Source organism: Hemiscyllium ocellatum, chromosome 17 (genome assembly GCF_020745735.1).
Source record: "Hemiscyllium ocellatum isolate sHemOce1 chromosome 17, sHemOce1.pat.X.cur, whole genome shotgun sequence".
Classification (NCBI taxonomy): domain Eukaryota; kingdom Metazoa; phylum Chordata; class Chondrichthyes; order Orectolobiformes; family Hemiscylliidae; genus Hemiscyllium; species Hemiscyllium ocellatum.
The window spans coordinates 80,067,837-80,088,756 of NC_083417.1; the positions used below are offsets into that span (position 1 = coordinate 80,067,837).

At 56.1% G+C, this 20,920-nt stretch overlaps 1 non-coding gene across 1 annotated transcript; it reads right to left on the minus strand.

Annotated features, from left to right (window-relative positions):
* Positions 1–20,547: 20,547 nt before the first annotated feature.
* trnav-cac (transfer RNA valine (anticodon CAC)) lies at positions 20,548–20,620 on the minus strand. The gene has a single exon. It is a non-coding gene; the product is annotated as a tRNA-Val (tRNA).
* Positions 20,621–20,920: the final 300 nt, after the last annotated feature.

The following is a 20,920-nucleotide window of genomic DNA, read 5'->3' on the forward strand; positions in this document are numbered from 1 at the left end:
ATGGAGGGCCAGGAGGGACAGAGAGAGAGGTGAAGTGAGGGGAGGGGAGGGACAGGAGGGCGAGAAAGAGGAGGGGAGGGAGGGAAGTGCGAGAGAGTGTAGGGGAGAGCAAAGGGCGAGAGAGGGGAGGGGAGGGTTGGGAGGGAGAGAGATGGGAGGGGAGGGCGAGGTAGGGGAGGGAAAGAGATGGAAGGGGAGGGGAGGGCCGGGAGGGTGAGAAGAGGAGGGGAGGGAAGGAAGTGCGAGCGAGTGTAGCGGAAGACCGGGAGGGCGAGAGAGGGGAGGGGAGGGCGAGAGAGGGAAGGGGAGGGGAGGGCCGGGATGGTGAGAGGGGAGAGGAGCGAGGGCCGGGAGGGAAAGAGAGGGGAGGGGAGGGCCGGGAGGGACACAGAGAGAGGGGAGGGGAGGGTAGGGCCGGGAGTGCGAGAAAGAGGAGGGGAGGAAGTGAAGTGAGAGAGAGTGTAAGGGATGGCCGAGGGCGAGAGAGGGGAGGGGAGGGTTGGCAGGGCGACAGAGGGAAGGGGAGGGCCAGTAGGGACAGAGAGAGAGGAGGGGAGGGTAGGGCCGGGAGTGCGAGAAAGAGGAGGGGAGGAAGTGAAGTGCGAGAGAGTGTAAGGGATGGCCGAGGGCGAGAGAGGGGATGGGAGGGTTGGCAGGGCGAGAGAGGGAAGGGGAGGGGAGGGAGGTAGAGAGAGGGGAGGGGGGTGAGAGAGGTAAGGGGAGGGGAGGGCCGGGAGTGTGAGATGGGAGGGGAGGGTGAGCCGGGAGGGCGAGAAAGAGGAGGGGAGGGAGGGAAGTGCAAGAGAGTGTAGGGGAGGGCTGAGGGCGAGAGAGGGGAGGGGAGGGTAGGGAGGGACGGACATGGGAGGGGAGGGCGAGAGAGGGAAGGGGAGGGGAGGGCCGGGAGAGCAGGAGAGTGGAGGGGAGTGCTGGGAGGTCGAGAGAGGGGAGGGCCGGGAGGGAGAGAGAGGGGAGGGAGAGAGATGGGTGGGAAGGGGAGGGCCGGGATGGCGAGATGGGGAGGGGAGGGCCGACGGCGAGAGAGGGAGGGGAGGGCGGAGGAGCGGAGGGGATGACTGGGAGGGCGGATGGGACGGTGAGAAGGGCCAAGACAGGGGAGGGCAGGGGAGGGCCAGAAAGGGCGAGAGAGGGGAGAGGAGGGTCGCTGAGGTGAGAGAGGGGTGGGGAGGGCGAGAGAGGGGCGGGGAGGGATGGAAGGGCGAGAGAGGGGAGTGGAGGGGAGGGGAGAGCTGGGAGGGAGAGAGGGATGGGGAGGGACGAGAGGGCGAGAGACGGGAGGGGAGGGTGTGCCGAGAGGGGGAGAGAGAGGAGGGGAGGGGAGGGAGTGAAGGGCGAGAGAGGGAGGGGAGGGTCAAGGGCGAGAGAGGGGAGGGGAGGGAAGGGCCAGGAGGGCGAGAGAAGGAAGGGGAGGGTGGGCCGGGATGGAAAGTGAGGGCAGTGAGGTCGAGAGAGGGGAGGGGAGAGAGGGCCGGGAGGGCGCGAGAGTGGAGGAAAGGGCGAGAGAGGGGAGGGGAGGGCCAGGAGGGCGAGACAGGGGAGGGGAGGGAGGGCAGGGAGTGCGATAGAGGGGAGGGGAGGGCCGAGGGTGAGAGAGGAAGGGGTTTGCAGGTGAGGGCAGGGGAGGCGGGGGAGGGGTGGGGAGGTCTGGGAGGGCGAGGGACTGGAGGAGTGGGCTGGGTGGGGGAGAGAGGGGATGGGAGGGGTTGGCGAGAAAGGGGAGGGGAGGGCGAGAAAGGGGAGGGGAGGGCCAGAAGTGCGATTGAGGGCCAGAGTGCGGAGGTGAGGGAGAGAGGAGGGGAGGGGAGGGCGAGAGGAGGTGGGGAGAGGACCGGGAGGGTGAGCGAGGGGAGGGGAGGGGGAGAGAGGGGAGGGGAGTGCCGAGGGGGCGAGAGAGGGGAGGGGAGGGAGGGTAGTGCGAGAGAGGGTTGTGGAAGACCGTGGGATAGAGCAGAGAGGGGTCGGCCGGGGGAGAGAGAGGGGAGAGAAGGCCGAGAGAGGGCAGGGGAGGGGAGGGGAGGGTGAGAGAGGGGAGTGGAGGGCGGGAAGGGGGAGAGAGGGGAGGGGAGGGCTGGGTGCGCGAGAGAGGGGAGGTGAGGTAGAGCTGGGAGGGAGAGAGACTGTGTGACAGGGGAGGGGAGGTCCCGCAGGGCGAGACAGGGGATGGGAGGGGAGGGGAGGGCGAGAGAGGGGAGGGTTGGGGAGTGGGAGAGAGGGGAGGGAGGGAGGGCCGTGAGGGCGAGAGAGGGGAGGGGAGGGAGGGCCCGGAGGGCGGGAGAGGGGAGGGGAGGGGAGGGCCGGGATCCTTGAGAGTGGAGGGCTGGAGGTGTGGGCAGGGCCGAGGACGAGAGAGGGGAGGGGAGGGCGAGAGAGGAGAGGGGCGGACGAGAGAGGGAAGGGGAGGGAGTGGACGGGAGGGGACGGTGAGAGAGGGGAGGGAGGCTCAGTAGGGCGAGAGAGGGGAGGGGAGGGCCGGGAGGGCGAGAGTCGGAAGGGGAAGGGAGGAGATTGCAGGGAGGGCGAGAGAGAGGATTGGAGGACGAGAGAGGGGAGGGGAGAGGAGGGCCAGGAGGGCGAGAGAGGGGAGGGGAGGGGAGAGAGGGCCAGGAGAGACAGCGAGTGAGGGGAGGGGAGGGGGGGAGGGAAGTGCGAGAGAGTGTAGCGGAGGGCCGAGGTTGGGACAGGGGTGGGGAGGGTCGGGAGGGCGAGGGAGGGCTGGGAGGGCGAGAGAGGGAAGGGGGGGAGGGAGGGCCAGGAGGGTGAGAGAGGGGAGTGGAATGCTGGGAGGGCGAGAGAGGGGTGGTGAGGGCCGAGGTCGAGAGAGGGGAGGGGTGGGGAGAGAAGGGAGGACTGGGTGGGCGAGAGAGGGGAGGGGAGGGCGAGAGGGTGGAGGGGAGGAGAGGGCTAGTAACCTTGAGAGGGAAGGGGAGGGCGGGGGGGCGAGAGAGATGGGAGGGTCAGTCGAAAGAGGGGAGGGGAGGGGAGGGGAGGGGATTAGAGGGAGGGGAGGGAGGGGAGGGGCAGAAGGGCGAATGATGGCGAGAGAGCGAAGGGGAGGGCTGGGAGGGAGAGAGAGGGGAGGGGAGGGAGGGAAGGGCAAGAGAGGCGAGGGGAGGGCCGACGGCGAGGGAGGGGAGGGCGGGGGAGCGGAGGGGAGGCCGTGAAAGGGCGAGAGCAGACAGGGGAGGGGAGGGAAGGGCGAGAGAGGGAAGGGCGAGAGAGGGTAGGGGAGGGAGGGAAGGGCGAAAGACGGGAGGGTCGGGCGAGAAAGAGGGGAGGGGAGCGGAGGGCCAGGAGGGTGTGAGAGGGAATGGGAGGGAGGGCAGGGAGGGCGAGAGAGGGGAGCGGTGGGAGTGCCGGTAGGGCAAGGGAGGGCGGGGAGGGTAGGGCAAAAGAGGGTGTGGGAGGTAGGGAAGGGCGAGAGAGGGTAGGGGAAGGCCGTGGGCGATAGAGAGGGGAGCGGAGGGCGAGACAGGGGAGGGCGAGAGAGGGGAGGGCGAGAGAGGCGTGGGAGTGCCGGGAGCGCAAGGGAGGGCGGGGAGGGGAGGGCGAAAGAGGGTGTGGGAGGTAAGGGAGGGCGGGAGGGGAGGGCGAGAGAGGGGAGGGCTAGAGAGGGGAAGGGAGGGATGGGAGGGGAGAGAGGGAGGGGAGGGCCGAGTGCGAGAGAGGGGAGGGGAGGGCTGGAAGGCGAGAGAGGGGAGGGGAGGGTTGGGGAGTGGAGGGGAGGGGAGGGGAGCGGAGGGAGGGCGAGAGCGTGGAGGGAAGGGCCGAGGGCGAGAGGGGGGAGAGGAGGGCTGGGAGATCTGGGAGGCCGAGGGGTGTAGGGCTGGAAGAGCGAGAGAGGTTAGGAGAGGGGAGGGAGGGCCGGGAGGGCGAGAGAGGGAGTGGAGTGCTGGGAGGTCGAGAGAGGGGAGGGGAGGGCCGGGAGTGCGAGAGCGGGGTGGGGAGGGCCGAGGTCCAGAGAGCGGAGGGGAGGGGAGAGAGGGGAGGGCTGGGTGGGCGAGAGAGGGGAGGGGAGGGCGAGAGGGTGGAGGAGAGGAGAGGGCTGGTGGTCTTGAGAGGGGAGGGTAGGGCGGGGTGGCGAGAGAGATGGGAGGGTCAGTCGAAAGAGGGGAGGGGAGGGGAGGGGAGGAGAGGGAGGGGAGGGAGGGGAGGGCCAGACTGGCGAGTGAGGGCGAGAGAGCGAAGGGGAGGGCTGGGAGGGAGAGAGAGGGGAGTGGAGGGAGGGAAGAGCAAGAGAGGCGAGGGGAGGGACGAGGCGAGAGAGGGGAGGGGCGAGGCAGGAGGGCGAGTGAGGGTAGGGGATGGGCGGAATGCGAGAGAGGGGAGGGGAGAGCCGACGGCGAGGGAGGGGATGGCGGGAGAGCGGAGGGGAGGCCGTGAAAGGGTGAGAGCAGAGAGGGGAGGGGATGGGAGGGCGAGAGAGGGAAGCGCGAGAGAGAGTAGGGGAGGGAGGGAAGGGCGAAAGACGGGAAGGGCGAGCGAGAGAGGGGGGAGTGGAGCGGAGCGCCAGGAGGGTGTGAGAGGGAATGGGAGGGAGGGCAGGGAGGGCGAGAGAGGGGAGTGGTGGGAGTGCTGGTAGGGCAAGGGAGGGCGGGGAGCGGACGTTTAAAGAGTTTGTGGGAGGTACGGAAGGGCGAGAGAGTGTAGGGGAAGGTCGGGTGCGATAGAGAGTGGAGGGGAGGGCGAGAGAGGGGAGGGCGAGAGAGGGGAGGGCGAGAAAGGGGTGGGGGTGCCGGGAGCGCAAGGGAGGGCGGGGAGGGGAGGGCGAAAGAGGGGAGGGCGAGAAAGGGGGGCCGAGAGAGGGGAGGAAGGGGAGTGAGGGGAGGGAGCGAGAGGGGAGGGGAGGGCAGGGGAGGCCCGAGGGCGAGAGAGGGGAGGGGCGGGCTGAATGGCGAAAGAGGGGAGGGGAGGGTTGGGGAGGAGAGGGCGAGAGAGGGGAGGGGAGGGCCGAGGGCGAGAGAGGTGAAGGGAGGGCTGGGAGGGCTGGGAGAGCGAGAGAGGTTAGGGGAGGGGAGGGACGGGGGCGAGAGAGGTGAGGTGAGGGGGGTGGCGAAAAAGGGGAGGGGAAGGGAGGGCCAGAAGAGCGAGTGCGGGACAGAGTGCGGAGGGGAGGGCCAGGAGGGCGAGAGAGGTGAGGGGAGGGGAGGGCCAGGAGGGCAAGAGAGAGGAGGGGAGGGCGAGAGAGAGGAGGGGAGAGGTGAGGGTCTATCGCGAGAGAGAGGAGGGGAGGGCCAGGAGGGCGATAGAGGGAAGCAGAGGGCCGGCAGGGCGAGAGAGGGGAGGGCGAGAGAGGGGAGGGCGAGGGAGGTGATGGGAGGGAGGGTCGGCAGGGCAAGAGAGAGCGGTGAGGGCGTGAGAGGGGAGGAAGGGCCGGGAGGGTGAGAGAGGGGAGGGGAGGGCGTGAGAGGGGAGGTGAGGGCCGGGAGGGCGAGAGAGGGGAGGGGAGAGAGGGCCGTGAGGGCGAGAGAGGGGAGCAGAGGGGAGAGAGGGCCGGCAGGACGAGAGAAGGGAGGTGAGGGAGAGCTGGGTGGGCGAGAGAGGGGAGTGGAGGGGAGGGGAGGACCGGGAGTGCGAGAAAGGAGAGGAAAGGACGAGAGAGGGGAGGGCAGGGCCATGGGCGAGAGAGGGGGAGGCGAGAGAGGGGGAGTCTAGAGAGGGGGAGGCGAGAGAAGGGCAGGGCCGGGCAGGCAGGGGAGAGGACGGCTGGGAGGGCGAGGTAGGGGAGGGCGGGAAAGGGGAGGGGAGGGGAGGGGAGGGCGAGAAGGGCGAGTGAGGGCCAGAGAGCGGAGGGGAGGGCCGGGAGGGCGAGAGAGGGGAGGGGAAGGCCGGGAGGGTGCTGAGAGGGAAGTGGAGGGCGAGAGAGAGAGGGGAGAGGTGAGGGGAGTGAGGGCTGGGAGGGATAGAGAGGGGAGGGTGGGGGGAGGGGAGGGCGACAGGAGTGGAGGGGAGGGCCAGGAGAGTAAGAGAGAGGAGGGGAGGGCGAGAGAGAGAGAGGAGGTGAGGGGAAGGCCGGGAGGGCCAGGAGGACGAGAGAGGGGAGGGGAGGGAGGGGAGGGCGAGAGGAGGGGAGGGGAGGGGAGGAGATGGCGAGAGAGGGAGGGGAGCCGGGGGAGGGGAGGGGAGAGCGGGTTAGTGTAGGAGAAGGCCGGGAGGGTGAGCGAGGGAAGGGGAAGGGAGGGCGAGAGAGGGTTGTGGAGGGCCGAGGGATACAGTGGGGAGGGGAGGGCCAGGGGCGAGAGAGGGGAGTGGAGGGAGGGAAGGGCGAGAGAGGGGAGGGGAGGAAGGGCCGGGAGGGCGAGAGAGGGGAGGTGAGTGTGAGCTGGGAGGGAGAGAGAGGCTGTGAGAGTGGAGGGGAGGGCCGCGGGGCGAGACAGGGGAGGGGAAGTGTGGGATAATAGGGCGAGAGCGGGGATGGGAGGGCCGCGGGCGAGAGAGGGGAGGGGAGGGGTGGGCGAGAGAGGGGAGGGGAGGAAGGGCAGGTGGCCTTGAGAGGGGAGGGGAGGGGAGGGCTGGGGGCGAGAGAGAGGGGAGGGGAGGGCGAAAGACGGGAGGGGCGGGCGTGAGAGAGGGGAGGGGAGCGGAGGGCCAGGAGGGTGTGAGAGGGAATGGGAGGGAGGACAGGGAGGGAGAGAGAGTAGAGGGGTGGGAGTGCCGGTAGGGCAAGGGAGGGCAGGGAGGGGTTGGCGAAAGAGGGTGTGGAGGTAGGGAAGGGCGAGAGAGGATAGGGGAAGGTCGGGGGCGAGAGAGGGGAGGGGAGGGCGAGACGGGGAGGGCAAGACAGGGGAGGGCGAGAGAGGGGTGGGAGTGCTGGGAGCGCAAGGGAGGGCGGGGAGGGGAGGGCGAAAGAGGGTGTGGGAGGTAAAGGAGGGCGGGAGAGGGGAGGGCGAGAGAGGGGAGGGCGAGAGAGGGGAGGGCGAGAGCGGGGAGGAAGGGGAGGGAGGGGAGGGAGAGTGAGGGGAGGGGAGGGCTGAGGGCGAGAGAGCGGAGGGGAGGGCTGGATGGCGAGAGAGGGGAGGGGAGGGTTGGGGAGGGGAGGGGAGGGGAGGGAAGGGCGAGAGAGGGGAGGGGAGGAAGGGCCGTGTGGGCGAGAGAGGGGAGGTGAGTGTGAGCTGGGAGGGAGAGAGAGGTTGTGAGAGTGGAGGGGAGGGCCGCGGGGCGAGATAGGGGACGGGAGGTGTGGGACTTGAGGGCGAGAGCGGGGATGGGAGGGCCGAAGGCGAGAGAGGTGAGGGGAGGAAGGGCAGGTGGCCTTGAGAGGGGAGGGGAGGGGAGGGCTGGGGGCGAGAGAGAGGGGAGGGGTGGGCGAAAGAGGGGAGGTGAGGGGAGGGCGAGAGGAGGGGAGGGGAGGGCGAGAGAGGGGAGGGGAGGGCTGGGAGGGCGAGAGAGGGCAGGGGAGGAAGGGCCGGGAGGGCGCGAGAGGGGAGGTGAGTGAGAGCTGGGAGGGAGAGAGAGAGGGATTGAGAGGGGAGGGGAGGGCCGTGGGGCGAGATAGAGGAGGGGAGGTGGGGGACGTGAGGGCGAGAGCAGGGATGGGAGGGCCGAGGGCGAGAGAGGGGAGGAGAGGGGAGGGCGAGAGAGGGGAGGGGAGGAAAGGGAGGGGAGGGCGAGAGAGGGGAGGGGAGAAAGGGCCAGAGGCCTTGAGAGGGGAGGAGAGGGCTGGGGGCGAGATAGAGGGGGCGGGAGGGCGAGAGAGGGGACGGGAGGGAGGGGAGGGTTGAGAGAGTCGAGGGGAGGGTAGGGTAGGGGAGGGAAGGCGAGAGTGCGATGGGGAGGGCTGGGAGGGAGAGAGAGGGGAGGGGAGGGAGGGCCAGGAGGGCGAGTGAGGGAAGGGAAGGGTGGGCCGGGAGGGCGAGAGAGGGGAGGGAAGGGTGGGCCGTGTGGGCGAGAGAGGGGAGGGAAGGGAGGGCCGGGAGGGCAAGAGAGGGGAGGGAAGGGAGGGCCAGGAGGGCGAGAGAGGGGAGGGGAGGGAGGGCCAGAAGGGCGAGAGAGGGGAGGGAAAGGAGGGCCGGGAGGGCGAGAGATGGGAGGGAAGGCAGGGCCGGGAGTGCGAGAGAGGGGAGAGAAGGGAGGGAAGGGAGGGCCGGGAGGGCGAGACAGGGGAGGTGAAGGAGGGCTGGGAGGGCCAGAAGCGTGAGAGAGGGATGGGGAGGGCCGAGGTCGAGATAGAAGAGGAGAGTGGAGGGGAGGGCCGGGAGGGCGAGAGAGGGTAGGGGAGGGCGAGGGGGGTGTGGATGAGAGGGGCAGTGGCCTTGAGAGGGGAGGGGAGGGGAGGGCCGGGGCCGAGAGAGAGGGGAGGGTTATTCGAAAGAGGGGAGAGGAGGGCGAGAGGGGGAGTGTAGGGAGAGAGAGGGGAGGGGAGGGCAAGAGAGGGTCGGAAGGGCGATTGAGGGTGTGTGTGCGAAGGGGTGGCCTGGGAAGGAGAGAGAGGGGAGGGGAGGGAGAAGAGGGAGGGAAGGGCGAGAGTGGAGAGGGGAGGGGCGAGAGTGGAGAGGGGAGGGCCGAAGGCGAGAGAGGGGAGGGGCGGGGCGGGAGGGCCAGAGAGGGACGGGAGGCCAGGGAGCGGAGGGGAGGACTGGGAGGGCGAGAGCGCGGAGGGGAGGGCGAAAAACGGCCAGTGAGGGGAGGGGAAGGCAAAAAAGGGCTAGAGAGCGGAGGAGAGGATCGGTAGGGCGAGAGATGGGATGGGAGGGGAGGGCGAGAGAGGGGAGGGCGAGAGAGGGGAGGGTGAGAGAGGGGAGGGGAGGGAGGGGAGGTAGTGGTGGGAGGGAAGGGAAGGGCGAGAGAGGGGAGGGGAGGGCCGGGAGGGCAAGACAAGGGAGCGGAGGTGCGTAAGGGAGAGAGAGGGGAGGGAGAGATAGGGGAGGGAAGGGGAGGGCCGGGAGTGTTTGAGAGGGGAGGGAAGGGAGGGCCGAGAGGGGGAAAGATGGGGAGAGAGGGGAAGAGGAATGTCGGTAGGGCGAGAGAGGGGTGGTGAGGGGAGCGGAGGGCCGGTGGCCTTGAGAGGGGAGGGTAGGGCTGGGGGCGAGAGAGAGGGGAGGTGAGGGCGAGAGAGGGGAGGGGAGGGCGAGAGAGGGGAGGGGAGTGCGGGGAGGGATATAGAGGGGAGTGGAGGGGTGGGCCGGAAGGGCGAGAGAGGGTAGGGGAGGGCCGACAGCGAGACAAGGGAGGGGAGGGCCGATGGCGAGAGAGGGGAGGGGAGGGCGGGTGAGCGGACGGGAGGATTGGGAGGGCGAGAGAGCGGAAGCGTGGGGAGTACCGGTGGCGAGAGAGGGGAGGGGAGGGCAGGGCCGGGGGCAAGAGAGGGGAGGGGAAGGGCGAGAGAGGGAAGGGGAGGAAGGGGAGGGGAGGGTGAGAGAAAAAGGGGAGGGCCGGAGGCCAGAGAGCGGAGAGGAGAGCGAGTGAGGGGAGGGGAGGGGACGAGAGGGGAGGGTGAGAGAGGGGAGTGAGGGTCAGTAGGGCGAGAGTGGGGAGGGGAAGGGAGGGGAGTGCCGGGAGGGCGAGATAGAGGAGTGGAGGGCGAGAGATGGGAGAAGAGAGGAGGGCCAGGAGGGTGAGAGAGGGGAGGGGAGAGGACGGGCAAGGGGACGAGAGACGGGCCCCTGCATAACAACAGATGGAACGTCACATGCAAAGTGTTCCATGGTCCCTCTCCGACTTGCACTGCTGCTGGGATGTGCCCTGCTCCTATGTCAATTTCGCAACAGATAATGAAAGCCCATCAATCCGGACAAAACTCAATAGTAAGCTGAGTATCTCCTCTCAGACTCTTTTCAGCTACAAATGGATCTGCGACTGCGTGAGAATATATGTTCGGTTATGATTTGGTCAAATAACCAAGAGCTGCTTGACATTACTTCAATTTCGGTTCTTGCTTTACTAAATTATTTCACCCATTGCTCGAAACAGGACAACTTTCACGTTTACACGGAACACGAAACACACCGGATTACAGGGAAAATGTACAAAGCTGAGCAGGCCGTTTTCACATCATACCGTGCAGCATCGTTTCAGTCACTGTGTCTGTTCGAGATGCCACTTTCCTTGCCTTTTACCTTAACCGTGCAATTTACTGCAGAGATGTTCACACCTGGACATGAGCCACATGGATATCAACTGAGTTGGAAACCTGTGTGGGAACCGACATGAAGCTACTCAATAAATTTTGATCAACTTCATGGTGCTTATTAGAAATGCAGTTTCTTTCCAAGTCAATCGAAAATGCAGTTTCTGAACATAGGAACAGAAGTTACTGCTCACCCCATCCCCACTCCGGGAGAGGTGCTAACTGCCCTTTAGTGCTTTTTGTTCTCGATGTGAAGAGCTCTCACGCATGAGTCACCTTCACGTCTCTTGTTGCTGAGTGACTCACAAAGAAGGAATTTCACCAGAGCTGCAACTGCTTCACTTTCCCACTCGATTTCCCGTTTACAATTTCCAGCTCGTCAGTGATTTAAAGAAAACCAAAAGGATGCGATGTCATTCTGTAGCCTCTCTCTCCATTCCTCCGTTTCAGTTCCAACACGGCTTAGATCTCGGGACGCACCTTAATACTAGCGACGTTACGAATGCACAAGTCCAAATGTTCCTCTGAGAGTGTAATTTCTTTCATTGCTGTTGCTGATTGAATGAGGCACTAACGTGCGAACTGATCCAAACCATGATTCAGCACCTCTGGTACCATTTCTCGCATCTTGAATAACGACAGACAGCTTCGAAATGAGGCCTTTCAGAGACGACTTGGGCTACGTTTGACAGACAGACTAGTTCAGGAATCCGTGGTGTACTGTGACACCAGCGCATCAGCTTCTTCCCTGTCTTTGAACCGGCCTGCCTGCACAAGGAATGCAAACGCGGTACTGTTTTTTGTGGAAGATTCAGAACTCGGTAACTACACTCTGAAGCAGAATGGCGTATGATCAGACCCAGGTTGGAGAAAAACTTTACAACGCTTTGCAAACTAATTTCATGGAATTGCATTACATTTCACGAACAGAGCAGATTTGTTCGAGCAATTTCGAAGTCATGTTTTGCAGTTGGGAAAGCAAGCAAGAAAGTCCATGTAAAAGGCTGCAATTGAAGAACAAAGCAGTTTCGGCCAAGTTTGGAATTGGGGACCTTTTGCGTGTCAGGCGAACGTGATGACCGCAACACTACAGAAACAAGCCGTAGAGGGTCGCCCTGCGTCTCGGTAGCATCCAGCACTGAAAGCTGAAGACATTTTCCGTTTCGCCTTTCTTTTTCCAATAGCTCATTGTTGTCCAGGGTAATTGACATCTTGAAAAAGTTAACAAACAAAGAGTGACGTGAAACTGGTGACAAAATATAGACAATGATGTCGTCAATTGTTGGACTGTAGAGTGAATTGGAATCGGATGGGACAATTTTCCCGACAGCGTCACGACTGCGAAATGATTTTATGGAACTGTTGTGAACTGAGCATTTACGTGTTTTACCCAAGCTGGGGTGAATTGGAAACTCAAGAGCATAGGTTTAAGGTGAGTGGTCTGAAAATGGCAAAGGGCCTGAAGCACATTTCGCACACACAAGGTTGTGCGTGTATGGAATGAGCTACCAGAGAAAATGGAGGAGGCTATTGCACTCAGAAAATTGCAATAATTGCACCAGAAACTGATAGGATGGGTTCAGAGGGATTGAGGCAAAATTATGGGGAATGGGACTTGTTTAATTTTGGCTGTGCAGTGAGCATGGATGAGACACACTGAAGTATCTGTTTCCACGCATTGTACCCCAATAACGTTGTGTTGCTTACACCGGTTTTAAAGGATTACTTTTTAGCGGAGCTCGCCTTCGCAGTCTGTGGCACAATCATTTAATCTGTTCGACTGCTCACAGGAAAGGTAGCATTGTGAAACACGGCAGACACGAACGACTTCCTTACTTGTGATGTGACTGACCATACTTCGTGCAATTTTCCCAGATTCTCAGTTGAGGATTTTTGCTCTTGCAAGTTACTTCAGAAACCCTGTTAACTCGTTATGTATTAAGCGAATCGCAAACACAAAACATTTAACACGGAACACAAACAAAACTGGCATACCTAATGCATGTTGAGACACAGCGAAGCATGAATGCTAAATGTGAGACAGTCCGAGGGCATGAGGCATAAAATAATCTCACAACTAACAACAGGGCAATTCCAAACTACTCTTTCTAACATACTGCAGCCTTAGTGCACCACCACTTCCCAGACAAAGCTGAAAAGAGAGAAAGAAAGAATATAATAAGTAGGGGCCATAAAAAAAGTGAATTTCATCAATCATAGTCTCGATTTGATTACCTTACCCTCCCGATGTCTCTAGGTTGGAAATGAAAGAAATGGGAGAAGTTCAATAACATATGCATTGGAACGATTTTTCCATTCGCCATAAAGCCAAATAACAATGAGTCTACTCACCACAGTACTTTGTTTCACAACAGCGATGAAATAACAGTCTCAACTTGCTTGGAACGTAAAGCAACAGTTGCACTGTTTGCGATTTTCTGCACGGAAGGCGAACACCATTATAACAGCAGAGAACCTTCACAATATTCAGCACGTTCTCACACCACAGTCAATTCCCCTGGGATGTAACGAATTTTTTTTGTGCCTCACAATGCTGCTGCAGGGGTGTTGATCAGCAGAAATGGCAGCAGTGGGATTCCAACCCACGCCCCCTCTGGATTCAGCGTCTTACACCACTCGGCCACAATACCAGCCAACCACGCGCCCCATTTTCTTGAATTTCCAATTATGCCCCTACGTAACAACAGATGGAAAGTCACATGCAAGTGTTCCATGGTCCCTCTCCGATTCGCACAGCTGCTGGTATGTGCCCTGCTCCAATGTCAATTTCGTAGCAGATAATGAAAGCCCATCAATCCGGATTAAATCAATAGTAAGTCTATCTTCTCAGACTCTTTTCAGCTACAAATGGATCTGCGACTGCGTGAGAATATATGTTCGGTTTAGATTTGGTCAAATAACCAAGAGCTGCTTGACATTACTTCAATTTCTATTCTTGCTTTGCTAAATAATTTCACCCATTTATCGAAACAGGACAACTTTCACGTTTACGAGGAACACCAAACACACCGGACTACAGGGAAAATGCACAAAGCTGAGCAGGCCGTGTTCACATCATTCCGTGCAGCATATTTTCAGTCACTGTGTCTGTTCGAGATGCCACTTTCCTTGCCTTTTACCTTAACCGTGCAATTTACTGCAGAGATGTTCACACCTGGACATGAGCCACATGGATATCAACTGAGTTGGAAACCTGTGTGGGAAACGACAAGAAGCGCCTCAATAAATTTTGCTAAACTCCATGGTGCTTATTAGAAATGCAGTTTCTGTCCAAGTCAATCGAAAATGCAGTTTCTGAACATAGTAACAGAAGTTACTGATCACCCCATCCCCACTCCGGGAGAGGTGCTAACTGCCCTTGAGTGCTTTTTGTTCTCGATGTGAAGAGCTCTCACGCATGAGTCACCTTCACGTCTCTTGTTGCTGAGTGACTCACAAAGAAGGAATTTCACCAGAGCGGCAACTGCCTCACTTTCCCACTCGCTCTCCCCGTTTACAATTTCCAGCTCGTCAGTGATTTAAAGAAAACCAAACGGATGCGATGTCATTCTGTAGCCTCTCTCTCCATTCCTCCGTTTCAGTTCCAACATGGCTTAGATCTCGGGACGCACCTTAATACTAGCGACGTTATGAAAGCACAAGTCCAAATGTTCCTCTGAGAGTGTAATTTCTTTCATTGTTGTTGCTGATTGAATGAGTCACTAACGTGCGAACTGATCCAAACCATGATTCAGCACCTCTGGTACCATTTCTCACACCTTGAATAACGACAGACAGCTTCGAAATGAGGCCTTTCAGAGACGACTTGGGCTACGTTTGGCAGACAGACTAGTTCAGGAATCCGTGGTGCACTGTGACATCAGCCCATCAGCTTCTTCCCTGTCTTTGAACCGGCCCTCCTGCACAACGCATGCAAACGCGGTACTGCATTTTGTGGAAGATTCAGAACGGGGTAACTACACTCTGAAGCAGAATGGCATATTATCAGACCCAGGTTGGAGAAAAACTTTACAATGCTTTGCAAACTAATTTAATGGAATTGCATTACATTTCACGAAGAGAGCAGATTTGTTTGAGCAATTTCGAAGGCAGGTTTTGCAGATGGGAAAGCAAGCAAGAACGTCCATGTAAAAGGCTGCAGTTGAAAAACAAAGCAGTTTCTGTCCAGTATCGAAATGGGGACCTTTCGCAGGTGAGGCGAACGTGATGACCGCTACACTTCAGAAACAATTCGCAGGCGGTCGCCCTGAGACTCTGTGGCATCCAGCACTGAAAGTTGAAGACATTCTCCGTTTCGCCTTTCTTTTTCCAATAGCTCATTGTTGTCCAGGGTAATTGACATCTTGAAAAAGTTAACAAACAAACAGGGACGTGAAATTGGTGACAAAATATAGACAAGGATGTCGTCAATTGTTGGACTGTAGAGTGAAGTGGAATCGGCTGGGACAATTTTCCCGACAGCGTCACGACTGCGAAATGACTTCATGGAAGTGTTGTGAACTGAGCATTTACGTGTTTTACATAAGCTGGGGTGAATTGGTAACTCAAGAGCATAGGTTTAAGGTGAGTGGTCTGAAATTGACAAAGGGCCTGAAGGACATTTCGCACACACAAGGTTGTGCGTGTATGGAATGAGCTACCAGAGAAAATGGAGGAGGCTATTGCACTCAGAAAATTGCAATAATTGCACCAGAAACTGATAGGATGGGTTCAGAGGGATTGAGGCCAAATGCGGTGAGCATGGATGAGACACACCGAAGTATCTGTTTCCACGCGGTGTACCCCAATAACGTTGTGTTGCTTACACCGGTTTTAAAGGATTACTTATTTACTTTCAAAGGACCTTGCCTTCGCAGTCTGCGGCACAATCATTTAGTCTGTCCGACTGCTCACGGGAAAGGTAGTATTGTGACACACTGCAGAAACGAACGACTTCCTTACTTTTGCTTTGACTGACCATACTTCGTGCAATTTTCCCAGATCCTCAGTTGAGGATTTTTGCTGCTGCAAGTTACCTCAGAAATCCTATAAATTTGTTATGTATTGAGCGAATCGCAAACAGAAAGCATTTAACACGGAAAACAAACAAAACTGGCATACCTAATGCATGTTGAGACATAGCGAAGCATGAATGCTAAATGTGAGACAGTCCGTGGGCATGAGGCATAAAATAATCTCATAACTAACAACAGGGCAATTCCAAACTACTCTTTCTAACATACTGCAGCCTTAGTGCACCACCACTTCCCAGACAATGCTGAAAAGAGAGAAAGAAAAAATATAATAAGTAGGGGCCATAAAAAAGTGAATATCATGAATCACAGTCTCGATTAGATTACCTTACCCTTCCGATGTCTCTAGGATGGAAATGAAGGCAATGGGAGAAGTTCAACAACATATGCAATGGAACGATTTTTCTATTCGCCATAAAGCCAAATAACGATGAATCGACTCACCACAGGACTTTGTTTCACAACAGCGATGAAATAACAGTCTCAACTTACTTGGAACGTAAAGCAACAGTTGCATTGTTTGCGATGTTCTGCACGGAAAGCGACCACCATTATAACAGCAGAGAACCTTCACAATATTCCGCACGTTCTCACACCACAGTCAATTCCCCCGGGAGCTAACGAATTTTATTTTTGCTTCACAATGTTACGGCAGGGGAGTTGATCAGCACAAACGTCGGTGGTGTGTTTCCAACCCACACCCCTTTCGAGCCGGGAACCTGGATTCAGCGTCTTAGACCACTCGGCCACAATACCAGCCAGCCACACGCACCATTTTCTTGCATTTCCAATTGTGCCCCTGCATAACAACAGATGGAAAGTCACATGCAAAGTGTTCCATGGTCCCTCTCCGACTCGCACAGCTGCTGGCTTGTGCTCTTCTCCACTGTCAACTTCGCAGCAGATAATGAAAGCCCATCAATCCGGACAAAAATCAATAGTAAGTCTATCTTCTCAGACTCTTTTCAGCTAAAAATGGATCAGCGACTGCGTGAGAATATATGTTCGGTTATGATTTGGTCAAATAACCAAGAGCTGCTTGACATTACTTCAATTTCGATTCTTGCTTTGCTAAATAATTTCACCCATTTCTCGAAACAGGACAACTTTCACGTTTACGAGGAACACGGAACACACCGGACGACAGGGAAAATGCACAAAGCTGAGCAGGCCGTGTTCACATCATACCGTGCAGCATATTTTCAGTCACTACGTCTGTTCGAGATGCCACTTTCCTTGCCTTTTACCTTAACAGTGCAATTTACTGCAGAGATGTTCACACCTGGACATGAGCCACATGGATATCAACTGAGTTGGAAACCTGTGTGGGAATCGACATGAAGCTACTCAATAAATTTTGCTAAACTCCATGGTGCTTATTAGAAATGCAGTTTCTTTCCAAGTCAATCTAAATGCAGTTTCTGAACATCGTAACAGAAGTTACTACTCACCACACCTCCACTCCGGGAGAGGTGCTAACTGCCATTGAGTGCTTTTTGTTCTCGATGTGAAGAGCTCTCACGCATGAGTCACCTTCACGTCTCTTGTTGCTGAGTGACTCACAAAGAAGGAATTTCACCAGAGCTGCAACTGCTTCACTTTCCCACTCGATCTCCCCGTTTACAATTTCCAGCTCGTCAGTGATTTAAAGAAAACCAAAAGGATGCGATGTCATTCTGTAGCCTCTCTCTCCATTCTTCCGTTTCAGTTCCAACATAGCTTAGATCTCGGGACGCACCTTAATACTAGCGACGTTATGAAAGCACAAGTCCAAATGTTCCTCTGAGAGTGTAATTTCTTTCATTGCTGTTGCTGATTGAATGAGGCACTAACGTGCGAACTGATCCAAACCATGATTCAGCAACTCTGGTACCATTTCTCGCACCTTGAATAACGACAGACAGCTTCGAAATGAGGCCTTTCAGAGACGACTTGGGCTACGTTTGACAGACAGACTAGTTCAGGAATCCGTGGTGTACTGTGACACCAGCGCATCAGCTTCTTCCCTGTCTTTGAACCTGCCCGCCTGCACAACGAATGCAAACGCGGTACTGCTTTTTGTGGAAGATTCAGAACTCGGTAACTACACTGTGAAGCAGAATGGCATATGATCAGACCCAGGTTGGAGAAAAACTTTACAATGCTTTGCAAACTAATTTCATGGAATTGCATTACATTTCACGAACAGAGCAGATTTGTTCGAGCAATTTCGAAGGCATGTTTTGCAGTTGGGAAAGCAAGCAAGAAAGTCCATGTAAAAGGCTGCAGTTGAAGAACAAAGCAGTTTCTGCCCAGTTTGATACTGAGTACCTTTTGCGTGTCAGGCGAACGTGATGACCGCTACACTACAGAAACAAGCCGCAGGCGGTCGCCCTGCGGCTCGGTGGCATCCAGCACTAAAAGTTGAAGACATTTTCCGTTTCGCCTTTCTTTTTCCAATAGCTCATTGTTGTCCAGGGTAATTGACATCTTGAAAAAGTTAACAAAAAAAGAGGGAAATTGGTGACAAAGTATTAGCAAGGATGTCGTCAATGGTTGGACTGTTGAGTGAGGAGGAATAGGCAGGGGCAAATTTCCCGACAGCGTCACGACTGCGAAATGATTTTATGGAAGTGTTGTGAACTGAGCATTTACGTGTTTTACCCAATCTGGGATGTGTTGGAAACTCAAGAGCACAGGTTTAAGGTGAGTGGTCTGAAAATGACAAAGGGCCTGAGGCACATTTCGCACACTCAAGATTGTGCGTGTATGGAATGAGCTACCAGAGAAAATGGAGGAGGATATTGCAATCAGAAAATTGCAATAATTGCACCAGAAACTGATAGGATGAGTTCAGAGGGAGTGAGGCCAAATGCTGGGGATGGGACTTGTTTAATTTTGGCTGTGCGGTGAGCATGGATGAGACACACCGAAGTATCTGTTTCCACGCGGTGTACCCCAATAACGTTGTGTTGCTTACACCGGTTTTAAAGGATTACTTTTTAGCGGAGCTCGCCTTCGCAGTCTGTAGCACAATCATTTAGTCTGTTCGACTGCTCACGGGAAAGGTAGCATTGTGAAACACGGCAGAAACGAACGACTTCCTTACTTGTGATGTGACTGACCATACTTCGTGCAATTTTCCCAGATTCTCAGTTGAGGATTTTTGCTCCTGCAAGTTACCTCAGAAACCCTGTTAACTCGTTATGCATTGAGCGAATCGCAAACAGAAAGCATTTAACACGGAACACAAACAAAACTGGCATACCTAATGCATGTTGAGACATAGCGAAGCATGAATGCTAAATGTGAGACAGTCCGAGGGCATGAGGCATAAAATAATCTCACAACTAACAACAGGGCAATTCCAAACTACTCTTTCAAACATACTGCAGCCTTAGTGCACCACCACTTCCCAGACAAAGCTGAAAAGAGAGAAAGAAAGAATATAATATGTAGGGGCCATAAAAAAGTGAATTTCATCAATCACAGTCTCGATTTGATTACCTTACCCTCCCGATGTCTCTATGTTGGAAATGAAAGAAATGGGAGAAGTTCAATAACATAAGCATTGGAACGATTTTTCCATTCGCCATAAAGCCAAATAACGATGACTCCACTCACCACAGGACTTTTGTTTCACAACAGCGATGAAATAACAGTCTCAACGTGCTTGGAACGTAAAGCAACAGTTGCACTGTTTGCGATTTTCTGCACGGAAGGCGAACACCATTATAACAGCAGAGAACCTTCACAATATTCAGCACGTTCTCACACCACAGTCAATTCCCCTGGGATGTATCGAATTTTTTTTGTGCCTCACAATGCTGCTGCAGGGGTGTTGATCAGCAGAAATGGCAGCAGTGGGATTCCAACCCACGCCCCTCTCGAGACAGGAACCTGGATTCAGCGTCTTACACCACTCGGCCACAATACCAGCCAAACACGCGCCCCATTTTCTTGCATTTCCAATTATGCCCCTGCTGAACAACAGATGGAAAGTCACATGCAAGTGTTCCATGGTCCCTCTCCGACTCGCACAGCTGCTGTGATGTGCCCTGCTCCAATGTCAATTTCGCAGCAGATAATGAAAGCCCATCAATCCGGACAAAAATCAATAGTAAGTCTATCTTCTCAGACTCTTTTCAGCTACAAATGGATCAGCGACTGCGTTAGAATATATGTTCGGTATTATTTGGTCAAATAACCAAGAGCTGCTTGACATTACTTCAATTTCGATTCTTGCTTTAGTAAATAATTTCACCCATTTCTCGAAACAGGACAACTTTCACGTTTACCAGGAACACGAAACACACAGGACTACAGGGAAAATGCACAAAGCTGAGCAGGCCGTTTTCACATCATACCGTGCAGCATAGTTTCAGTCACTGTGTCTGTTCGAGATGCCACTTTCCTTGCCTTTTACCTTAACCGTGCAATTTACTGCAGAGATTTTCCCACCTGGACATGAGCCACATGGATATCAACTGAGTTGGAAACCTGTGTGGGAATCGACAAGAAGCGCCTCAATAAATTTTGCTAAACTCCATGGTGCTTATTAGAAATGCAGTTTCTGTCCAAGTCAATCGAAAATGCAGTTTCTGAACATCGTAACAGAAGTTACTGCTCACCCCATCCCCACTCCGGAAGAGGCGCTAACTGCCGTTGAGTGCTTTTTGTTCTCGATGTGAAGAGCTCTCACGCATGAGTCACCTTCACGTCTCTTGTTGCTGAGTGACTCACAAAGAAGGAATTTCACCAGAGCTGCAACTGCCTCACTTTCCCACTCGCTCTCCCCGATTACAATTTCCAACTCATCAGTGATTTATTGAAAACCAAACGGATGCGATGTCATTCTGTAGCCTCTCTGTCGATTCCTCCGTTTCAGTTCCAACACGGCTTAGATCTCGGGACGCACCTTAATACTAGCGACGTTATGAATGCACAAGTCCAAATGTTCCTCTGAGAGTGTAATTTCTTTCATTGTTGTTGCTGATTGAATGAGTCACTAACGTGCGAACTGACCCAAACCATGATTCAGCACCTCTGGTACCATTTCCCGCATCTCGAATAATGACAGACAGCTTCGAAATGAGGCCTTTCAGAGACGACTTGGGCTACGTTTGACAGACAGACTAGTTCGGGAATCCGTGGTGTACTGTGACATCAGCGCATCAGCTTCTTCCCTGTCTTTGAACCGGCCCGCCTGCACAACGAATGCAAACGCGGTACTACATTTTGTGGAAGATTCAGAACGGGGTAACTACACTCTGAAGCACAATGGCATATGATCTGACCCAGGTTGGAGAAAAACTTTACAATGCTTTGCAAACTAATTTAATGGAATTGCATTACATTTCACGGAGAGAGCAGATTTGTTGGAACAATTTCGAAGGCAGGTTTTGCAGATGGGAAAGCAAGCAAGAAAGTCCATGTAAAAGGCTGCAGTTGAATTTCTGCCCAGATTTGATCTGGGGACCTTCCGCGTGTGAGACGAACGTGATGACCGCTACACTACAGAAACAAGTCGCAGGCGGTCACCCTGCGGCTCTGTGGCATCCAGCACTGAAAGTTGAAGACATTTTCCGTTTCGCCTTTCTTTTTCCAATAGCTCATTGTTGTCCAGGGAAATTGACATCTTGAAAAAGTTAACAAAAAAAGAGGGACGTGAAATTGGTGACAAAATATTAGCAAGGATGTCGTCAATCGTTGGACTGTAGAGTGAGGAGGAATAGGCTGGGGCAATTTTCCCGACAGCGTCACGGCTGCGAAATGATTTTATGGAAGGTTTGTGAACTGAGCATTTACGTGTTTTATCCAAGCT